The sequence below is a fragment of the Pipistrellus hanaki genome (genome assembly GCF_964339955.1).
Source record: "Pipistrellus hanaki genome assembly, chromosome: 14".
Taxonomy (NCBI): domain Eukaryota; kingdom Metazoa; phylum Chordata; class Mammalia; order Chiroptera; family Vespertilionidae; genus Pipistrellus; species Pipistrellus hanaki.
Window position 1 is genome coordinate 15849836 of NC_140516.1, and position 23140 is coordinate 15872975.

At 58.5% G+C, this 23140-nt stretch overlaps 1 protein-coding gene across 2 annotated transcripts in view; it reads right to left on the reverse strand.

Moving 5' to 3' along the window:
- CHST3 (carbohydrate sulfotransferase 3) overlaps positions 1-18526 on the reverse strand; it is a 37531-nt gene extending 19005 nt beyond the window's left edge. The window contains exon 1 of one of the 2 annotated variants that reach the window (XM_084904957.1): positions 18033-18526. The gene's annotated coding sequence lies outside the window, so the exon portion shown is untranslated. Of the gene's footprint in view, positions 1-13986; positions 14316-18032 lie in introns of those variants that run through there. The other variant, XM_084904958.1, reaches the window with a different exon arrangement.
- Positions 18527-23140: the final 4614 nt, after the last annotated feature.

The window sequence follows — 23140 nt, forward strand, 5'->3', positions numbered from 1 at the left end:
AGACCTCACAGCCAGATCTGCTGGGTTTTAAGGGGTGATTTTTTTCTTCCCCTTGAAGGGGAAAAGCTCTTTTCACTGGTACATTTAACGTTCCCCGGCCACAGGGAGGTACCAGTTTTGGACAAGTGCCACTGCAACACAGAATGCTCCGAGGTCACGCTTATTCTCCGTGGCTTGGAAACACCTGGCCATGGCCATGGCCAAACAGTTTCAGGCTTCCCACTTAGGAGGTGAATCAATTCCAACCCCTTTCCCTCCCACCCCCCACCCCGTCCCCGGGCCAAGGCTGATCAATTGGAAGCAGCTGCCTGGAGAGCTGTTCCTGAAAAGGCGGGTGGACAGTTAGAGGAAGAGTGCGGGATCGGCTGGCGATGTCTGGGGGCTGGAGGGCAGCAGGACTGGGGTGCATTTGCAGGCGAGAATCGAGAATCGAGAATCAGAATCGCCAGGGAGTTTCCAGCATCACTGAGGCCTGGCTCCCACCCGGAGAGGTTGTGACTGAACTGGTCTGGGTACGGCTTGGGCAAGAGCACTTAAAGCTTCCCAGGTGATTCTAACCTGGAATCGGCAAAGACTGAGGTTCGGACCTTAGAGCACCGGCTTCCTGGGGCCTCTCCCGCTCCTGGCGGGGCTGCCGTCTCCCGCTGACCAGGCTGACCAGGGACGGTGCCAACGAACAGGCCTGTGCTCCTGGTTTTACTCGGGATGTAAGTGCTCGGGGAGCCTCTGGGCCTGTGTTTGCGGGGTCCGTTTCAAACCTGCTCCCCTGTGCCATGGCTTTAACCCCGTTCTCCCCCACCACGTTCCCACCCCGTGTCTTTCTTGAAGGTGACCAGATGTCCACTTTTGAACAATTTGTCCTGATTTTTAACAGTTTGTCTCGCGTCCCACGGTGTTTTTTTTTTTTTTTTTAAAAAGCCCCGATTAGCCGAAACCGGTTTGGCTCAGTGGTAGAGTGTCGGTCTGCGGACTGAAAGTTCCCGGGTTCGATTCCGGTCAGGGGCATCTGCATTGGTTGTGGGCACATCCCCGGTAGGGGGTGTGCAAGAGGCAGCTGGTCGATGTTTCTCTCTCATCGACGTTTCTGGCTCTCTTATCTTTCTCCCTTCCTCTCTGTAAAAAAAAATAAAATATATTAAAAAAAAAAAAAAAAAAAAAAGTCCCGATTGCTGTGGGACACGGGACAAATTGTTAAAAATCGGGACTGTCCTGCCAAAAGCGGGACGTCTGGTCACCTTATCCTTTACTTTTGTCTAGAACACTATTTGTGCTCACCCAATGGGTGGGGTTTTCCCCCACAACAAGCAAGGCTCTGACAAACTGTGGGGTGGCCTGCAATTTGACGATTCTTACACTGCGTAGAGAAGAACAGATTAGTAAGGCCAGGAGTGAAGGAAGGGGTGGGAATGGGAGGGAAGTGGGTGTAGCTACAACAGGGCAGCATGAGGGGCCTTGTGGTGATGGGAACGGTCTGCATCTGACTGTATCAGCGTCAATGTCCTGGTTGTGAGATTGAAGGAGAGTTTTGTTCGATGTGACCATCGGGAGAAGATGGGTAGGTAATGAGTTCCTGGGACCGCTCTGTATTATTTCTATCCACAGTGATCTCAAAACTGAAAACATATAATTAAGAAGAAAAGAAGACTAGCTCCCACCATGGTAGGCAGGGTTTACAGAGATCTTTGGAAAGTGGAGCCGGAGGTGGGGAATAAGACTGAGCGGAATGGCCTTCTTGGGGCAGAAGAGTGAACTGGCTAAGTCCAAACTGGAACCCTGAGTTTGGTGGTTTGTGGAATTATGGACTGGAGACCCTCCTGGGTCCATTCACATGCCAGGACGAGCTTGAGGTCTTTTTAAATTTTATTTGTTTATTTTTTTATTGATTTTCCACAGGGAGGAAGAGAGAGGGATAGAGAGCTAGAAATGTCGATGAGAGAGAAACATCAACCAGCTGCCTCCCGCACACCCCCCACCGGAGATGTGCCCGCAACCAAGGTACATGCCCTTGACCGGAATCGAACCCGGGACCCTTCAGTCCACAGACCGATGCTCTAGCCACTGAGCCAAACCAGTTTCGGCATTGAGGGCTTTTTGAGGGGGAGGCCTGAACGAGGAGGAAGTCTCATCCTCAGAGCAGGGCAGGGGTGGGGAACCTTCTTTCTGCCAATGGCCATTTGAATGTTAACACCATTCCCAGGCCATACAAATTATCAACTTAAACATTAGCCTGCTATATTTGGTCAGGCGCTTAATGAACTCACCCCTCGTGCCTTGGCAGGGCCGGACCAAATGGTTTTGCAGGCCTTCTCCAGCCCGTGGGCCGGAGGTTCCCTGCCCCTGCAGTAGAGGGGTAAGAAAAAGAGGGGACAGGGCCCTGGAGGGGACGATGTGACAGCTGACACCTGGGCAGTCAGGGAGGAGCTGGAGTCCAGGGGAGACCACACGGTGCTGCCCGGGAGCCTGGGAGCACAGCGGTGCGTGGAGGTGACCTGGCCGCGCGGACTGGGCCACACTGGCACGGGGGGTGGGAGACCTGGGGGCATCTGGGTTCTCTTTGAACTGCTTGTGGGACTTATCAAGGGGCAAAGCAAGTGTGAGGCTGCTTTATGGGAATTCTGCAGCTCCCAGACAAGGAGGAGGAGGAGGAGGGTTTGAAGAACTCAGGTGGAACTTTTAGGAAGTGAAAGCACTTGGGAAAGTATCTAGGGACTCAGGGATGAGAAAAGCTCCCATTCAACACGGAAATTCATTTGCCGAGTCCTTGCTCTGGGTCAGGCACGGGAGGAGGCCCTGCGGATTGAGGGAAAGACGGCCTCGGCCCCTGGGGAGCTGGAGAAAAACAGAAGTTACACCTAACGAACCAGGCACTGTTCCAAACTCTTCACACACACACACACACACACACACACACACACACACGTGTCCAGTCCTCGAACAACCCTGTGAGGAAGGCACAGCAGGACCTTCCTAGATCAGCGGTCTAGGAAGTGAGATCCGAGAGGTCCGAGAGATTGGTGACCGCTGTCTTAGATACCAACAGACAATAGCCACCACCTCCATCTAGGCACGCAGAGGCCAAACTACTTGTCCTCGGTTGCAGGGTGGAGCCGGGACTTGAACGCAGGCAGCCTGGCTCAGAGGCCATGAATTCAGCCCCTGTGCTGTATCACTGAGCAGGCAGTTAAGCCACAAATGGGAACTGGACAGTAGGGGGCAGCTCAGCATCCTGGCCAGGAGCTGGTCTGCCAGGACCTGCCACCAGCTTGCTGTGCAACTTTGGACAGCTCTCTGGACCTCTTTGTCCCCATTCCTCCAGATACAAGGTTCTGGGGTAGTCTTGAAAGGAACACACTTTGGAGGCACAAGGCACCATATCTCATCTCCCAGGAAATGGGAGGCCATTGGCCATTCCAGATAAGAGCAGCTGCTGGCGGCGGGGAGCAATGAGTAGATGCTGCTCCTGGCCCCAAACCTGGGGTTCTACGTGGCAGCTACACGAAGGGGAGACCCAGAGACTGAGCATCCCGTGGGCTCCATCTCCATTCCTACAGAATCAAGTTCAAACTTTTCCAGCTGGCATTCTACCTGGGGACACCCTGGCCTACCCTAGCTTTCCAATTGGTCTCTATACCTCTCACACACCCCGCCCCCCATACATCCTACAGCTTCCCTCAGACCAAATGCACCCCACCATTAGCAAAAAAACACAGGATAGAATGTGGCAGGGCTGGGATTTGAACCCATGTCTGGCTGGCTGCAAAGGTGTGGTGAGGTGCAGAGGTCACTGATTAAGGGGCCAGACACACCCGAGTTCTTCTAATCAGGGTTAGGATTGGCCTCCTACGGCTGTTGTCACACAGAAGTCCAAGTCCAAGATCAGTCTCTCTGGCCTGACGTCCAGGTGTCAGCGAGCCGACTTCCCAGAGGCGCTAGGCTTCCCTGCCTTTTCCAGCTTCTGGGGGCTGCCTGCTCTCCCAGGCTCGGGGCCCCTCCCTCCATGTTTGAAGCCTGCAGTGGCTGGTGGAGTCTTTGTTTTTTTGTTGTTGTTGTTAATCCTCACCCGAGGTTATTTTTCCATTGATTTTTTTTTTTTTTTAAGAGATAGTAGAAGGGAGGGGGAGAGATTGGTTACCTCCTGCACACACCCCAACCAGGGCCAGGAATAGAGCTTGCAACCAAGGTACAGGCCCTTGACTGAAACCAAACCCGGGACCTTTCTGTGCACAGGGTGATGCTCTATTCACGGAGCCAAACTGGCGTGGGTGAGTCTTCGTCTTGATGCATTACTCTGACCTCCTCTCCTGTAGTAAATTTCCTTCGGATTGTATTGGGCTGCTGGGAAGTCCAACGTCATATTCCTATCCCAAAAGCCTAATCGTACTGAAAAGTCCTTTCTACCATGGGAGGACCTGTATCTGCAGGTGCAGGGATTCATATATGGACATCTTGGGGGCCACTACTCAGCCCCTCACAGGCACCCCCTCCTGAAGTGGGACACTGCAGGGTAAGTGCTTGGCACTGCCTCACCGACCGGAGGCCCATGATGCTTCACTCCAGTGGGGCAGGAGAGCCGCTCTGAGAGCTTTCACAGAACACCGGTGCCCGGGCTCACGCCTGAGGCCGGGCGGTGAGTGTCTGCGCTCTGGGATTTTTATAGGCTCCCGGGGGACTCCGATGGGCATCAGGGGTGGGCTGACTATAAGAACTGAATTCATGTCAGCAGCTCTCCTCATTCCCCACACTCCTTCACACCGAACCTCAGCCCCAGGAGCTCGTCAATAGGGGGTTGTTGGGTTAGACTGAACTGAATCACTCCCGGGGCCCCACACTGCCCTGGGATGGGGCGGAAGGGGTGAGAGGGTTGCTCACTGCTGCATCGGAGCCTCTGAATCAACCTCACACCCAGAGATGGCTGCCTGGGGGGCTGGCGTCCTCTTCCTCCCCAAAGTCCAGCGAAGGGGGCCGACTGGGCAGGATCCAGTCATCAACGGGCCATTGTTAACAGAACAGAGGGGCTCTGTGCCCACTTAGCACTTTCCTCCCTCCCTCCCTCCCTCCTGAGGCAGCTCCCAGCTGAGGCCTGGCTTCTGGGGGAGGCCAGGCTGGGGAGGGGGCTGTGGGGGCCCCAGGCTACCAGCGAGCGGGAGGATGAGGGGTGGGGGCTGTTGGAGCACAGAGGCAGCGCAGAGCACAGGCCGGTCTCCGAAGCCAGTGGGCTGGAAAGCGAGGTGCTGATGTGGGCCCCTGGCTACAATGCCAGGAAGAGGCTCAGTGAAAGCAGGGGATCCAGAAACAGCTCGTGCAACCCCCCCCCCCCCCCCCCGAGACCCCACGGAGCCCGGTGGTGGTGGGGGTATGTTTCCCCACCGGGTGGTCATGCTTGACCCACTTTCTTCCCTTAAAAAAAAACAGCACAGAAAGGTGAGATCTGCACGGTAAATGGCACCTTTCATTGCCTATAGAAAAACAGTGTTTCAAAAGGACCGGGAGGTTTTACGTTCTGTGGACTCGGGATTTAAGAGGCAGGTAATTCAACCAGGACTGGGCACAAGCGTCCCTTTGCTTAGCAGACCTTTTCTACCTGCAACACGTGATATTCGTAGTGGGAGCTGGGTTTCAGGGTTTCAGGAGGGTGGGGTTTAAGGGTCCAAAGACCGAGCCTGACTGACCCGTAGCCCCAAAAAGCCAGAGACTCACGCTTTCGTGCTAGCAATCCTCATCTGTTGAATAGGCGATCCTTTGGTAGTCTCTGACAAAGGAGAACATCGCCTCGAAAATGTCCTAGGAGGGGGGCTCTCAAAGTGGGGTCCTGGGCCAGCAGCCTGTGGAATGCACATTCCTGGGCCCTCCCAGCCCTCCTGTCAGAATCTCTGGGTGTGGGCGCAGGAGGCTGTCCAGCAGCGTGGCCAGTGAGCGTGATGCAAGCTGCAGCTTGCAAATCATTGTTCCACAGCGACATTCCCAAGCTTTGGTTTGAGCCATCAAGTTGTCAAGTTGGTAGGTTGGACAAGCTTTGTTTTTAGAATAGAATAGAATAGAATGGAATGGAATAGAACAGAATAGAACACCACTGTCTAGAACAGAAACTATCAGTGCATCATGTATAATGAGGACATATGGATTTCATAAGACTTGTCTCAGTTATGTGTCTCTGTCTGAGGTTTTGAATGAACAACATAAAAACACTGAAAGCCACTGTTCTCCAGCCGGAGAGAACTAATGTCAACCAGCTCCCCTTTAAATGTGCCTGGATCGGGAGGTTGGAAAGACCGTGGGGTGAGTTCCCTGCCCACAGACGTGCTCATGTAGGCAGCAACAGGTGAGAGGGGCTGCCCTCAGGCCAGGCCTCTGCCGCGGCCTCTGCAGCGGGCCTGCATGCAGGTGAAATCGTACACCCCTGTGTTTATAAAACTGTCCCTCCACCGCTCCTCCTCTCCGCGTCTGTACCTGGAGAGGGGTGTGGGCCGAGTGACGCACCTGCTACAACGGGGTGGTAGATTGAAGGGTGACTTGTTGCTTTCTTCTCTGCATTTATCCCTTTTGCTTGAGTTTTACACACTAAGCATCTATCGTTGTTATACAAACAACAGTCATTACTGAAAAACAAAACAAAACTGAGGGCCCATCGTTGTGTGGAGACACAGAAGAGGGAAGGAAGTCCCAGGGCCACCTTTCCCCCACCCAGGCCTGGCCACCTTCTACCCAAGGCTGAGGGCACACCCACCCGTGCCCAGAGCCCTCCTTGGCTCAGCCTCCTGGGCCATGATCCATTCCCCAGGGGAACACGGCCCCCACATTCCCCCCACATCTGACACCTCCTCCTAGAACCCTTTTGCAGCCCCTCAGTTCTCACACCTGCATCCTCACCACCGCCCTCTCTGAGGTGATTCAGAGGAGAAAGGGGGGTTCCCGAAAGCTCAGCCACCTGCCTGAGGTTGCCCACAGGAACCCAGAGGCAAGCAGGAACGTGAAGGGCAGGGTCTGCTGACGTCAAATCTCAAGCACTGCTCTCCCCGAGTTTTTTACTTCTCTACCTTGGGCCATTCTTATCACTTTCCACTTTACTTTATGTAGCACCAAATAACTAGGGAAGGAGAGGTGGAAGGAAGGAGAGAAGGATGCAAAAGGATTCTAGTCAAGGTGGTGAGGGGAGGAGGGGAGGGGGGAAAGGGAGGAAAAGGGAGAGAGGAGCAAGGGAGGCCTCCTTGCTCAGGATGGGAGTGAAGGTGGACCCTCTGTGTGAGCACGGAGGGACCTGGGACATGCAGTCTGGCCAAGAGGCAGCATGGCCTGGTCAGGTCAGCGTGGCCAGGCCCCTGCCCAGCCAGGCCAGAGGGGAATGAAGGAGGAGCAGCCAGGAACGCCGAGTTAACCGGAAGCCTAGGGAATGCCACCCTCAGAAGCTGCTGGGCCTGCTGGGATGGCAGGGCATGAGGGATGGGAGGGCCTGGGTCCTCTCCTCTCTGTCATGGGGTGGAGTCCGAGGTGACTGCTGAGGGTGGGGGCGGGACGAGGGCACCGCCTGGGAGGCAGCATCTGCTCAGCGGTGATCGCGGGCAGTGGCCACACCAAGCCCTGCGCGGAGCGGACCCTGCGGCTGTGCTGCAGGTGGGACAGGAAGCCCATGGGTGTGGTTTTCACCGTTCACACCTGCACGGTTTGGAGGCAGCGGGCACACAGGAAGCTGACGATGCTGGCTGCCCTGGTGGTGAGACCTGGGTGTCTGGGACAGGCCTGGGGGGGAGAGACTCCACCATAGGTCTTTGTGTACCTTTCCAGTTTTGTTCCGTGGGCATGTATTATCTTACAAAACTGAGTCAAACTGAAAAAACAAAAGCCAGTGCCAGTTTGCTCCCTGTGGAAGCAGGGGCAGAGTTCCTTTGAGATGAGACTCTCATCTGGGACAGGTCACTGGACCGGGCACCTGAGTGTGAGCAGAGGCCAGGCCAGGAAGGAGCGCTTGGGGCAGGGAGACACAGAACTGCCCCTGCAGCCGCCAGCCCACGTTCTCTGTGAGAGGAGCAGCACTCTCCAGACGCCACCATGGTGGTGGCAGCCTGGGTCCGAGGGGGAGGGAGTCACTGGTTCGGGTCCCCTCCCTCCTGAGAGCGAGGAGTGGCCACCCCGAAGCCCTGAGGGCACCTGGGGCTGAGGGGGCGTGTCCAGAGGAGCCACCCCGTAGACTGGTGTCCTGGGAGGTTCCCAGGTAGCCTTGGGGAGGGCCTCTGAAGTTGTGCCAACCACGGGGGACCTGGGCATTAAAGGGGATGAGGGCCTGAAGGCTGCAGGCCCTCTGAGCCCTGGGCATCTGGCACCTGTCCACTGAGAGCAAGGCAGCCTTCACATGGGGGTGAGCATGCAGGCCTCTGCTTCCAGGCCCTTCCAGGGCAGGCACTGCCAGGACCAGGGTGGGGTTGGCACTGGGGGAGAGGAAGAGAGGAGGGAGGAGAAACCTGCCCCCCAACCCACACTGGAAGCCTAGGAAGGGCCCGCCCCTATGGCTTCAAAAGTGTTTTTGGAAAAATGGTGATTCACGGCCCAACTGAAATCAGACCTTTTCCCTCACCCCAGAGGGTCATTTGCTTTTCAACACAGCGACTGGGCCACTGCAGAATGAATCAGAAATGCAAGCCTGGGAACAGCCAGCCTGCACTGCTCAAGGTCAGAGGGCAGGCTCACTCCTCCCCCCTGTCTCTCTCTCTCTGCAGAAAGACTCGAGTCTCAGTTCCTCCCGCTTCAGGCCCAGGGAGCTCAGGCAAGCTGGAAAACCTCTCTAAGCCTCGGAGTCCTCACCTGGAAAATGGGGTAACCCTCGCTCCCTCTCTGTCCCTTCCCTCAGAGCAGAGCTGGCCACACCCTCCTGGGGGCGGCCGCAGGAGGGCGGGGAATTGTAGCGGCAGCTGTGGCAGCCCACATCCCTTGCTTGACTCATGCTCCTTTTTCAGGTCTGACCCGCCCAAAACAGGAGGGCACCCCCTGAGCCCTGTGCTCCCTCCAGAGGGGAGAGTCTCCCGGCAAAAGGCCATGTCTGCTGGGCGTGCATGGCCAAGACGCTGAGCACTCGGCCACCTCCTGAAGGGAGCCACGCTCTCCAGGGAGCTCTGTTATCGACCACAGTCGGAGACGAAGCTGCCCTCCACTTCCTGTCTGCACGGCACAGTCTAGCAGGCACGTTCGGTAAGCTCCACCTGCTGCGAGGAGCTGGTGGCTTCACGGTGACGTGGCTAAGAGCATGGGCACATCCGGAGTTGGGCAGCTGAGGGTTTGAATGCTGGCTGTGTGACCTTGGACAAGTCGCCTAACCTCTCTGGACCTCAGCATTGGCATCTGAAAAATGGGCCTGCCCCATGCCATCGGATGAATGCAGATAAGTCACCTGGCCTGAGGAAGCTTACTTAGTACATCAGGGTTCTCAGATTCTCAGCAGTGCCTTCTGGAAAGGCAGAGGACTGGGACCTGGCGCTGGGCTCAGAGTGCCGCCAGGCTTTCCCTTTAAAAAGGGATACTGAGAGGAGAGCAGGCACCATTCCCAAAGGAAACGCAGCTTCCACAGCTCAGCCAAGGTCTCCCGGGCCCTGCCTGCCGCACCCAGAATTCCACTGGGGGCCTGGCATGGAGGCCCTACTGGAAGCTCTTCATGCCCATTTCAACTTCCGGGAGCTCCCGCCACAGCCAGGCTTAGGAGTGGGGGTGGGGTGGGGACCCCATAAGGGAAAGGAGGGGCGGGAAAGTTGGGGAGCAGATCCCAGGACAGGAAGCCGGGGAGCTGACCCGGCCCTGCCACCTGGGGTGTGAGGGTCTCCTTGCAGAACTTTGGGCACGAGGTCACAGGAGAAGCACAGAGGGCACGCTGGCAGGTGGGCAGCAGACAGCAAGACTCAGTGACGTCATGTTTTCCCAGAATGACTCAGCGGCTTGCCCCGGGCTCTGAATGGTGAGCTGTGTTCTGTGGCCGCAGGGCCTCCCGTCTCCTGGCCTTCCAGGCTTGTCCAGCATCTCTCTGGCTACCTCCTGCCTTCCCCGCCCCAGGGACCCGTGGGCACCGCTCCTGGCTGCAACCCCAGCTTACGGACATCCCCATGCGGCCTCCGTCAGGTCCAAGCTTCACCCCAAGGGCAGACCAGACAGACCTGGTGTCATTACTGCCTCTGGTTCCTCTCAGCTGAGTGACCTTGGGTGGTTACTCTGCTTCTCTGAGCCTCAGTTTCCTCATCTGTAAAATGGAGACATTGCTAATAGCTTTGCTAGGTTGTGTGTGGCTCGGTGAGAATGTCAAGTACTTGGCAGCCAGCAGGTGCTTAGCAAATGGAACGTATGACATTCAGAGACCTCTACGATCTGACCTCAATTTACTTTCCTAGCTACATTTTTTAAAAGGGGATAATATCTTTTCTTTTTTCTTTAAAACACTTTAAAATATATTTTATTGATTTTTTTACAGAGAGGGAGGGAGAGAGATAGTTAGAAACACTGATGAGAGAGCATTCATCACTCGTGGCTCCACAGTCAGTACACGCGCTCACTGCGGGCCCAGGCTGGCTCGGCGCGGCCCGCAGGTTAACAAGGCGGACACTGTCCGGCCGCGCAGAGCTCAGGCCGGTGGGAGGCCGCCAGGAAACCCGCAGCGGCCACACAGGAGCGTAGTGCGAGGAGGGGGCCCAGCAGGCGGCCGTAAGGAGGGCTGCGGACCCGCTCAGGACACATCCACACTGAGACTGAGGCTGAAGGGAGCTGGCCGCGGAAAGGGGGAAGGAGAGAGCTCTCAGCAGCTGGGAAGGCTGCAGAGAGCGGACACGAGCGGCTGGGAAGTCTGGGACTTGGAATACCGAGTCCACGGCGAGGGCTGGCGAGGGAAGAGGCTGAGGACTAATGGTCACGGCGCTAACTCCAGGCGGGGTCTCGCTGCAACGGCCCCGACCTGCTGGTTGCTGCTTATTCATGTGAATCCCTGTTGTTGGCCGTCTGTCTATGCCACTTCCTAGGCCAGACCATTGCCCCGGGGAGCAGCCATCAGCAGAGAGCTGGCTTTGTATCAGGGGCCGCTGTGCCATGAGAAAGGCCCTGCCCAGGTCAGCTGGGGAAGGGTGGTGCCCACAGGGGCCACGGGGACCCCTGGAGCCAGCCTCCCCAGAGCGCCCTGGCCTGAACCAGTGGCACGCCCCTGCCCACAGCTACGAAATAAAATCTAAAACAGTTCTTGGGTACCATCTGGCCTCCCGGGCGGCAGCCACAGCAGGACAGGCCCAGGTGGTCCCGTGGCAGGTGGAGGGCACTGATGGGGCCAGGCTGCAGGGCTCAGACCTGCTCCCCGTCCCCCGCTTTGCGCTCACCAGCCGTGAGAAGGCGACGGCTTTCCCTGCCCGTGTGGCTCTGCGTGCCCGGCTGTAAGTGGCCATAAGAGCGGCGCCCCCCTCAGGAGCTTCCTGGGAGAACGTGGCGAGCACAGCCGCCAAAGGTGCAGCATGGCGCCGGGCCTGTGAGCTGTGTCACCCAGCTCCTGTGTACCCTCCTCCTAGGCTAAGGTGACCAGACATCCTGCTTTTGGCGGGACGGTCCCGATTTTTAACAATTTGTCCCGCGGTGTTTCAAAAAAGTCCCGGGACGCGGGACAAATTGTTAAAAATTGGGACTGTCCCGCTAAAAGCGGGGCGTCTGGTCACCTTACCCTAGGCAGCCGCACAGGTGGCACGGGCGAGGGCAGTGAAAGGAAGGCAGATCCCTCAGGATAGAAACAGGACCGGGTGCTGACACGGTGGCCGGGGTGCCTGACTCACAGGCTCCACGGCCCGATCCCGGGCCTCTGCGGGCGTGTCTGTCTGAGCCCACAGCCACGGGGCTTCTCCGGAGGAGAGCTGGCACCCCTCACAGCTGTGGGCACCCCTCACCCCCCACACCCTGCCTCCCCCGCCTGCCTGCCTGCTGCCCACTCGGAGTTGTGAAATTCCTTGCTATCTGAGGAAATATTGTTTTCAAAATATTTCCCAGATAGCGCTCAGACACTTTAGCACTTTCCAGAACCCTGCAGATGGCGCGGAGGCTGAAAGGAGGGGGCGTGGAGGGCGGGAAGAGGGGAGCTCAGGCCAAATGCCTCAGGTGGCCATGTGGGCTCGCGGGCACAGGCCTGCGCGGGGCATGTGTGCACAGGTGTGCCCACACACGGGGCCATGGAGCGCAGGGCAGTGTGTGTGTGTGGGGGGGGGGGAGGGGATGTAACCGGTTCAGCTGGGAGCCTTCTCAGAAAACAATGTTCAGCCGAAACCGGTTTGGCTCAGTGGATAGAGTGTCGGCTTGGGGACTGAAAGGTCCCGGGTTCGATTCTGGTCAAGGGCATGTACATTGGTTGTGGGCACATCCCCAGTAGGGGGTGTGCAAGAGGCAGCTGATCGATGATTCTCACTCATCGATGTTTCTAACTCTCTAACCCTCTCTCTTCCTCTCTGTATAAAATATTTAAAAAGAAAAGAAAAGAAAACAATGTTCATCGGAAGCCTGCCTCTCACTGTGTGCGGGCGCAGGTCTGAGCTCCTCCCAGATAGTAATTCACTTGTAGCCCTAGGACCTATGACGTATTGCCATACCCCTCCCGCCAATTAGGAAGCTTAGGCCCAGAGAGGTTAAGGAACTTACCCAAGTTACATAGCTCCGAAGCAGCCGGAGCTATGTAACTCCGGCTTTGGCATATGTGCTCCGAGTCATTACATAATTTGTGCTTTGGCATGAGGCACATGTGTCAAACACAAGGCCCGCGGGCCAAATCCAGCCCGCCAGGCCTTGCAATGTGGCCCGCACCGCGCTGTCATCACTGCACTCCGCTGTCAGTTTATGACATTGTCAGTTTATGACTGTTCAGTAAACCATTCGGCCCACGATTTAGGCTGGATTTTAGATTTTGGCCCCTTCTCTGATTGAGTTCGACACCCCTAGGAGGGTTCCGTGTGTGTGTGTGTGTGTGTACTCTTGTGCCTACAAAAGCTGTTTCAGTATGTAATGTGCCTGGCTGTTGATAGAAAATAGTGTGTGTGTGTGGGTGTGTGTGTGTGTGTGTGTGTGTGTGTATGTATGGGGGGGGTAGTGTGAACGTATGTATTTCACCCCATGACAATGTGTGTGATGGCCTGTGAGTATGTGGGTGTGCAGCCTCTCTCCCACCAAGGCTGCAACTATGGGGTTCCCCGCCACCCAAGTTCCCTCTGAGCAGCCTGGCAGCAGCAGCACAAAGGGACTCCCACCCAGAGGCAGCACCCAAGCACCTCCCAGCAGCACCCGCTCCCCAGATCCAGCCGTTTCGGCTTAGCACACCCCTGGGGAGGCCCCTAGCCAACCCCTGGGTCTGACGGGGCCCTCAGGGGCCACCCCGCCAGGGGACTGCCCCACCCCAGAGCCCTGGCTCGCTGGGAGCTGGGATCTGGAGTGGGTCAGTTGAATTAACTGTGAAGTTCTCACACATTTGCTCCCTATTCCACAGCCACACCACCACCACCCCCGCAGGCAGGCCTCAGCTGCTAGGACTCGGGTCAAAAGCACAGAACCCTGACATCCTAGGGCAGGGGTCTTCAAACTACGGCCCGCGGGCCACATGCGGCCCGCAGAGGAGTCTGATCCGGCCCGCCAGGTTTTTTGGGCAGTGAGCGCAGCCGAGGTGTTACAGTAGGAATTAGTAGTTCATATAGTCCGGCCCTCCAGCTCTCTGAGGGACCGTGATCTGGCCCCCACTTTAAAAAGTTTGAGGACCTCTGTCCTAGGGAGTCCGGGAAGCCCGACAACGTCAATGTGGGGGTTCTGAGGGCTTCTTCACACGCAAGCCCCACCTTGGAGGGACACCACGAGGAGAATCAGCTTGGGTCCAGTGACTCTACACAGACGTGTGAGACCCAAAGCTTCCTCACAGAACTTGAAAAAGCCCGCACTGTTCTCCATCATCACAGTCAAACTCGCCAACCCGGAGCGCACCCTGGGCCTGGCTGAGCGGGCGGCGGGGAGACTTACTCAGACCGAGCAGGGGGAGCCGCAGCTCCCCGTCTTCTCTCCGCAGGCTCCTCCGCCGGCCTCCAGCGTGCCAGCGCCCGCAGCCCCGGGGCCCACAGAGCACCAGCGCCCCAGCACCCGGACTCCGGCGGTGGGTGTGCTCCCTGGCTTTTCAGGCTCCCAGAGGCAGGAGGAGGGGCTGGACGGGGAGGGGCAGGAAGGAGGGAGCTGGGGAGGCGGCCAGGGAGCCAGGTGTAGGCCGGGCAGGGGAGGCCAAAGCGGCCTGCAGGCTGGCTTCTGCCACGGTGTTTACTCGTGGCAGCCAGGAGAGGCTGAGCTGGGCACTGGCTTGTTTATTTTCCACACTTTTCCTCCAAATCCCTTTCAGAGAGTCCTCGGGAACCCCGGTGGTACATTTCCCGGGCCCAGAAAACCCACAGCCCCTCAGCACAAGCCAGCTTAGTGGGGAGAAGGGCAGGGAGGGGGGCACAGAGAGGAAGGGATGGGGCGTGGAGACATGAAGTTACTGCTGGTCAGGGCTCCCTGGCCTGCCCGCCCCTCCCTTCACACCGGGGGTGGGTGGGGTGGGTGGGGGTGGGGGTGGGGGTGGGTGGGTGGGGGTGGATGGGGTTGGAGGGGTGCAGGAGCAACCAGATTTGAGGCCCTGGAGACAGGGGTCCATCTTCAAGCACAGAACTGTCCAGTCAGTCAGGGACCACCCCAAGCCCGGCTGTGGCACCCGCACGCTCAGGGCAGGGCGAGTGGCGTAGAAGAGACAGGACAAGTCTTTCTATTTAAGGACTGAAAGGAGAGCTGTCTCCGCTCCTCCTGTGTGACTTCATGAAGGGCAGAGACCTCTCTGAATGCTCCCTCTGACTAAGATTTCCCTCAGCAGAGGGCTCATGGCCTGGCCCTGGCCTTCCCCTATTATCTGGCGTCATTCCCAAGTACTTGGATGTGTCAGGCACTGGGACGGAGCCGGGGTTCCTGGCCCTCGGGTGGGGCAGCTTCTCCCACACCCCGTCTTCCAGCGCCCATCCTGGACAGAGGTCCCCTCCGCAGGGGCGTGGGGAGAGGGGCTCAGGCACTGGGAAGGTTCTCCGGATGCACCCAGGTGGCCTTCCAGGGCCTGGGCAGGGCTCCTGGCTTACGGTGCCAGCTTTTCCCACACCGTGCAAACCGGCACCGGAGGCTTTGGGGCAGAACAATGAGGAGCCTGTCCCAGCAGGGCCATCCTGCTCAGCCCTCCGGGTACAGAATACACCAGACAGAACACACGGCCGCCTCTACGGGCTGCATGGCTGGCAGTTCCTGAGCTCTGGGGTCTTGGACACCCATTGCCTCGTTTCCTCGTCTCTTAAGTGGAGACAGGAACCCCTGTCCCTCTGAGGCAGGGGTCCTCAAACTTTTTAAAGTGGGGGCCAGATCACGGTCCCTCAGAGAGCTGGAGGGCCGGACTATATGAACTACTAATTCCTACTGTAACACCTCGGCTGCGCTCACTGCCCAAAAAATCTGGTGGGCAGGATCAGACTCCTCTGCGGGCCGCATGTGGCCCGCGGGCCGTAGTTTGAAGACCCCTGCGAGGGGTCTGCGTGAGAAAGCAGCAACTGGGGACCAGGCGAGCCTCCTACCCCCCACCTCCTACCCCGCTGCCGGGCTCTGCGGCGGCTCAGACGCCACAGAGGAGCCCAGCGCTCCGGGCCCTGGGTGGGGGTAAGGACAGCAGTGACGTGTCCCTTTACATTCACCGCGGGAGTGGCGGCAGGCCGTGGCCGGGAGGGCGGGTCTCCCTGTGGGCCGGCTTTCTGTCCTCGCGAGGGAAAGGAATGTCAGGATCCGTCTGAGCACGCTCCCCTGGCGGCTTCCCCAAACCCAAGCTTGGGACGTGTGGCAGCTTGGCCCCCACGTCTCAGAGAAGCTTCGGATCACCTCTTGCTGGAATGGCCGCAGCGTCTCCCTGAAATCACTCCTAAGCCCCCCCTTTTCCTGACTCCAGATCCACAGGGGCCACTCCAGCAGCCCGGTGCCCCAGCCTGAGATTCCGGGGCCCGCGGTGCAGCCAGCCGGCAGAGCGTGTGGAAAAAGAGGCCGGAGGCAGAGGCCCAGGCCGTGCTGGTCCGGTCACCGTTGCCTCCCTGCTGCCATGGAGAGCCAGTGGGGACTTAGAAACGGCCGGGCGTGGGGGAGGGACAGAGTCAGACTGCCGTGTCTCAGTCCTGGCTCTGCCCCTCGCCGGGTGTGTGACCTTGAACGAGTTACACTCTTTAACTCTCCTGAGCCTCCGCCTCCGAGTCTCTAAGGGAGCGATAGATAAACGCTAACCTCACAGGATGCACGCAGTGAGAAAGTGTACGGAGAGCCCCTGATTCACAGAAGACACCGTGAAGGGGGGAGGGGGACACTGGGAAGGGTCTGGCTGCAGCGTCCCACCTGGCATTGGGGGTGGCCAAGCCCAGGTCACGCCTCTGGCCTGGGGCCAAAGTCCTGGGTGCTGCCCCCGTATTCGGCTCATTTCAGCACGAAGACCGTTTGGAAGCTTGAACTGCACACTGAACCCAGTCACAAAGGGACGGGGGCGGATGGGGGAGTGACAATCACACGGCCCCCATCCTTGCACACTCCCAGTCCCCTGCCAGGGAGAACCGTTCCCTCCTGCAGTCATTCCCGCTTGCAATCACAGTTCCAAGAACATGAGTTGTTGTTGCTCTTCGGGGCCGTTGATGCCAGCTGGCAGAGCACCCTCTGAGTGCTCCATGTGGGGACAGAGCCCGCCCCGCCACCTGCTGCCCCGCGCAGCCCGGCCCTGCGGGGAGACCCTTCGCAAGGCCCGTCTCCAGCAGCCCCCCTAGCCCTGGGGGAAGTGCCGGCTGCAGAAACGAGGATTCCTGCTGCCCCAGGGGAGCAGATGCCAATGGTGAAACAAGTCCAATGCCAGCCCCCAGGGCACCACGGAACAAGCTGCTGGAGCCGCTGCCCCAGACAGAGCAGGGGGGGCTCCCGGGACCCCTGCGGACCCTCCTCTGCAGGAAGCCCAAGCCCAGCCCGCGGAGGCCCCAGGCGTGGCTCCCGGTGCGCCCTCAGGAGACACTGCTGCTATCATTCTTTGTCAGCCACTTCTGGAGTGCCCACCACGTGCCCGGCACCGTGCTGGCCCAGGGCAGGCCTGGCAGCACCCGGGGGCCTCGGGACAGCACAGCTCCAGGTGCCATGAAAAGAAGGCAGGCTCCAGGATCAGCCTGGCGTCTCCTGGACCTCGGGACCTTCCATCACCCCGCTGGGTTTTACACGGCCGCACGGAGGCCTGCAATCCCCTCAGTCAGTCGTCCCCGGAGGAAAGTCCCTCCGAGGAAGCACATCCGCGGGGGGAAGAGGGGCCAGAGCTCCCCTCGCAGGGCCTGTCACCGCCGCCGCCGCCGCCCGGCGGGGACGTCCCGCTCAGCACCGGCCTGGCAGCCTCTCCGCCCGGCGCACAGACCCCGCCGCCAGGTCCGAGCCGTGAATCACTCGCTCCGTCCCCAGCCTCGCCTCCGGGAGGGCCGCGCACACCAGACACATCGCCCCGACGCCCGGACGCCCCGGGATGTCTGGTTTCCCCTCCCGCTCCTGGGCCTCCGAGTCCCGGCCACGACTTCCCGAAGACAAGACAGTCCTCCCCAGGCCCGTGTCTTTGGGGGGGACTGCTCAGTGGGGGGCTGCAGACAAAGACCGCGGCGTTACTGGGGGGCAGGAAGAGGAGGACAGGCTGGGTGCGAGGATCCAGCCGCCGCGCGCTCCCGGGATGGTGCCCGAGGGTCCTCGCCCCGCGCCCGGCCGGCGTGGCGCCGCTCGGAGCCCGTGCGCGGGGATGCGGCTGGGTGATGGGCGGCGGGTCCCCGGCTGCTGTGAGCCCGTGCAGCGAGCCCGAAGGTGGCGGGTGCCTGCGTGGAGCTCCCCCCGGGCCGGGAGCGCCCCCTCCTTCCTCCCAAGTTCGGCGCGCGCGCCCCGGCCGGGGGTGGGGGGGCCGCGCGGCCGGCGGCGGCTTCCCCGGGCCCCGAGGCGGCTCCGGGACGCGGGGTCCTACTCACCGCGGCCGCTGAGCCTCCTCCGGCGGCGGCCCCGCTCCCCGCGGCTGGGGCTGGGCTCGGGCGCCGCCGGCAGCATCCGCTCGCAACTTCGTCCCGGTCCCGGCGGAACCAGCTCCCCGGGGAGCGGAGGGGGCGGCGCGGCCCGGCCCCGCGGGTTCGCTCGCACGGCCGGCCGGGCGGGAAGAGGCGCCAGGCGGGCGCCGTGCTGCCCACCGAGGGAACGGGGATCGGGGCTGCCCGGCGTCCGTCCTCCCCGCCGGCCCGAGCGGGCGAGCGGCTGGCGGCGGCGGATTCCTGAACCGCGTCCAAGGCGCCCAGGAGCCCCCTTCCTCCTCCTCTTCCTCACCCCACCCAGCTCCCACCCAAACTTGGGAGCCGCTGGCGAACTTGGCGCAGCGCGGGCCGCGCCGGCCGGGCCTCGGTGGAAGGAGGAGGGGAGAGGGCGGAGCTGAGTGGGGAGGGGTCCGCCCCCGCCCCCGGGGAGCCTGGCTCTCTGGGACCCCGCTATGGGCCTTTGTTCCGGCGGCGCTGCCCCTAGGCCCGCCCCTCCCGGGGGACTCGCTTGGGGCCGCTTGGATCCCCACCCCCTCCCGGAGAGGCTGGGAGGAGCTCAGGGCCCGGGTGGCTGGGTGGGTGGCTGGGTGAGTGGGGGGAGAGGCGGCGTGGAGATCTCGTGGCTTGCCTCCTCCGAGAGACCCCTCTGGCTGCGCGGGCTCTCCACCATCTCTGCGCAGAAGGGTCCAATGACGGCCCCCCAGGCTCCCAAAAACCATAGCACCCCCTCTCTGACCCCGGGAAGTGAGAAATGGCCCCTTGGGGCAGGCTGGAGCCCCCATCCAGTAATCTTCAGAGCCTGGGGCAGCTGGCGCCTCCCGCTGGGGGCTGCTGGAGGGGTGAGGCCCCTGTGCTCAGCTGGCACGCAGGCTCTGGGGCCCAGGAGCGTGGTAAAGGGCTGGGAACTGGGACACAAACCTAGCTTCCCGCCTACTTGTCTGAACCCTGGCGATGCCCGTGCCTCCCAGGCTTTGATGAGGCTTTTCTCCTGAGTCTTACCAACACTTAGGACATGAGCCAATAATTCAGGCCCCCACTAAGGCCAGTGATCCTGCCGTTTGATTGGATTTAGACACAATAAGCCACTTCCTGTAGAGGAGAAATAAGAACACCCAAAAAAAGCAGAAACCTCAACATCTGTACTTGCCTCCCCCTCATTCTCAACTTTCATTGATGAGAAACCCAAATAGAATTGAGCATGACCCCAGCCTTGGCAGGGGCAGGTCCTCACGGGGGTGTGTGTGTGTGGGGGGGTGGTGGCTGAAGTCAGAGGACCCTGTTCCCTATCTGGGCCCACAGGCTGTGGGCTGGAGAGCAGGTGGCCTCAGGCTCCAGGCTGGGCGTGTCCATGCTGTGACTGACAGGTCCGTGACTCACTATAGGGGCTCAGAGATGTGGTGGGAACTCAGACCACAGCTCACCTCCTAAATAAGCTCCCTGAACCCCTCTCTCCAGATCTCCCGGCTGCCCTCAGGCCCTGTCTAAGGGGGCCGGCCTCCGCCCCGGAGTCAGCCTGCACGCTTTCCGACCGGATTTCAGAGCAGGTATGTTGCCCAGCCCCAGGGACCACTGGCCCCTGGACCGTGCATAGCTGCAGCCTTATTCCTGGAGCTGCAGGCCCCAGGCCCGAGCTTACGAAAGGAACGGAGTTCTTCAGGTAGAGAGGGAACAGAAGGTAGAGGTGGGACAGGGCTTTCTAGGCGAAGGGATGAGTAATGGAAAGAAACAGGAGTGGGAGAGGGTTTTCATTCTCCCAGCTGCAGGCCGGCCTCACAGCCAAGGCTTGGGCCCACAGTCAGGATTTCCTGGGAGCAAATGAGAGGTATAGGGTAAGGGTCTGATCCAAGACATGGGGAACTTTCATCCTAAAATAGTTTCTAGGTTCAACTTCTTTCGCAAAATTGCTCTGCCAAGGAGAATTGGTCTCCGTTTTATTTTTACCCTGTTTGAAAAATTAAAAGAACTTTCCAGACCAGAGGCAGAATTGCAGAGCGGTTAAGAATGTGGGAGCAATCCAAAGTGAAGCCGCTAAGAATAGGATACATGGACACCACGTGCCTCCTGATGTGACGTGCTGAGAAGAGCACAGTGCTGAGCCTGAGGTGTTTCCTGTGCCAAACACCTCACCTGCCCTGGCCGGTGTGGCCCAGGCGGTTGAGCGTCATCCTGAGCACCGAAAGGTTGCTGGTTCCATTCCCTGTCGGGACACACAGCACAGGCCGCAGGCTCGGTCCCCAGGAGGGGTGCGTGTGGAAGGCAAAAGAAATGGTTCTCTCTCTATCTCTTTCTCCTTTCCTCTCTCTCTAAAAATCAATAAAAACACACTTTTAAAAAAAAACAAACATTACCTGGATCTAATCATGAGGAAACATCAGACAAATCCAAACGGAGGGACATTTACCTGAAATATTGACAATGTCACAGACATGAGAGACAAAGGTTTAAGAAACAGTTTCAGATGAGAAAAAAACAAAAAAACATGGAAGAGACAAGAAGGCTGTGGCAGATTCTAAGATGGTCCCCAGTGACACCCCCTCTCCTGGCATTTACCTCCTTGCTATCCCTTGCCCTTGAGAATGCCTGGACCCCGGCATCTGCTTTCAATGAGTAGAATACAGCAGAGGTGATGGGACATCACTGCCGAGATGACGAAAGACTCTAATTTAGGTTATAAAAGACTCGACTTCTGACTAGCTAGGATTCTTTCTCTGGCTCTTCTCGACTCTCTCGATTGGGTGAAGCAAGTTGCCAAATTGTGAGTTGCCCCATGGAAAGGCCCAGGTTTCAAGGAACAGAGAGGGAGAGCTCTGGCCAACAGCCAGCAAGTCACCGAGGGCTTCCGGCCAACAGTCTGCAGTGACCTGAGTCCCGCCAACAATCACGGCCAGCTCAGCCACAGCTGGACTCCTGACCCACAGAAACTGTGAGGTGATTTTTAAGCCACTACATTCTGGGGTGACTTGTTATGCAGCCACATATAACGAATACAACCACTAGATGCAATGAATAATTCTGAGCTGGATCCCGGAACTGAAAAATAAAATATTACTCTGAAAGACATTACTTAGATAATTGACAAAACATAAAGAGGAACCACATGAATAATGTGTCCATGTTAGATTTCCTGGATTTTATAACGGTACTGTGTTGTAAGGTGATGTTTGGTTTATGACAGAGACACGCTGAGATGTGTAGGGCCGTGATTTCTGTCACTTCCTCTCACATGGTGTAGAAATAATAGTAATAGTGTTTAACATACATATCATATGACGTATATATCATAGGGAAGGAGAGTTTCACTTACCTGCTGCGTAACAAACTACAGCAAAACAGTAATGACTTAGCACAACAAAAACGCATTGCTCCTGATAAATCAGACGGGGCGGATCTGGAGGGCTCCTGGCTCCTTGTGGCATCAGCTGAGGCCACTCCACTGTGCCCGCTGGCAGTGGGATGGGCCTGAGAAGTCCAAGGGGCTGCACTCCTCAGCATGTCCCCTGCCTCCCCGTGTGGCTGGCCTGGGCTTCCTCACAGCGCGGTGGTTTAGGGGAGACAGACTTCGCACACAGCTTCTCCGCAAGGCGAGTGTGAGCTCCCTGTTTCAGGCAGCCCAGCTGCATGGGGGGCCAGGGTGTTGCTGGGCAATCCTTGGGGTCTGGGGCAAGTCCTCTTCTCTGGTCCAGGAAGACCTACTTGGCAGTGACTGGGGGCAAAGATGAGGGAAGAGGAGGATGAGAAAGAGGTTCCCTCAGTTGGAGTTCAAGGGCCCAGAGGCTGGAGAGTGAGCAAACTCCTCCTCCTTCGCACTGCCCACCCCCTCTCAGCTTCCTGAGCACTTTAACCTAAGAGCTCACTTGAAGAGAAGAGAGGGAGGAAGGAGAGTGTCACTGAGCACAGAATGCCAGGAGCTTTGCCCACCTTCTTCCACTGAATCCTCACACGACAGCCCTCCAAAGAAACCATGATTGTCCCCTTTGGAAAGAGGAGCTAACAGAAGTCTCAGGAGGGATGGCGACTTGAGCAGACTACAAAGGTATTGAATCAAGGAACTTATTCATTTATTTACTTAACAAACCTTTTTTGGCCCAGGACTGTGCTGGGCTTGGGAACACAGGATGAATGATGTCTTGGTCAACAATGCTGCAAAACAGACATCCTCCCAGCCCCCGCCCCCGCCCCCGCCCCCGCCCCCGCCCCCGCAGCAGCCAGTGTTCCTTCTCCTCACTCACATGCCAGAGGTCAGCAGGAAGCTGTGTCGCCTCAGGGTCGCTGGATTTGCATCCAGCCTCTGAGTTGGGGTGAGGTCTGCTCTTCACATCCCCGCGTTCTGTTTGGACCAGTGGCTCCTCGGGACACAGTCTTCTCAGGAGAGTACAAGGGGCAAGTCACACCAGCCAAGTGCATTTACAGCCTCTGCTGACATCACTGGCCAAAGCGAATCCCGTGCCCAAGCCCGAAGTCAGTAAGGCCGAGAAGTCTATGCCACGTCTACTGTGCCTGGTGATGGCACAGGTAACGGGCTCTGTGACAGCGTAATGAAGAGCTGAGAGCAGATCCCATCTGCCACGGGCGAGGCACAGGCCTGGCCTGCAGGGACCACCCAGTCTGTGTGTGTGTGGTGGGGGGAAAGACAACAACACAAGTACAATGCAGTGAGGTGAGTGCAGTGAGGAGGTGTAGGTGATGTGAGTGCAGTGAGGAGAGTGCAATGAGGTGAGTGCAGTGAGGTGAATGCAATGAGGTGAGTGCAGTGAGGTGAATGCAGTGAGGTGAGGTGAGTGCAGTGAGGAGGTGTAGGTGAGATGACTGCAGTGAGGTGAATGCAGTGAGGTGAGTGCAGTGGGGTGAATGCAGTGAGGTGAGTGCAGTGAGGTGAGTGCAGTGAGGAGATGTAGTGAGGTGAGTGTAATGAAGTGAATGCAGTGAGGAGGTGTAGGTGAGGTGAGTGCAGTGAGGAGGTGTAGTGAGGTGAGTGTAATGAAGTGAATGCAATGAGGAGGTGTAGGTGAGGTGAGTGCAATGAGGCGGTGTAGGTGAGGTGAGTGTGGTGAGGT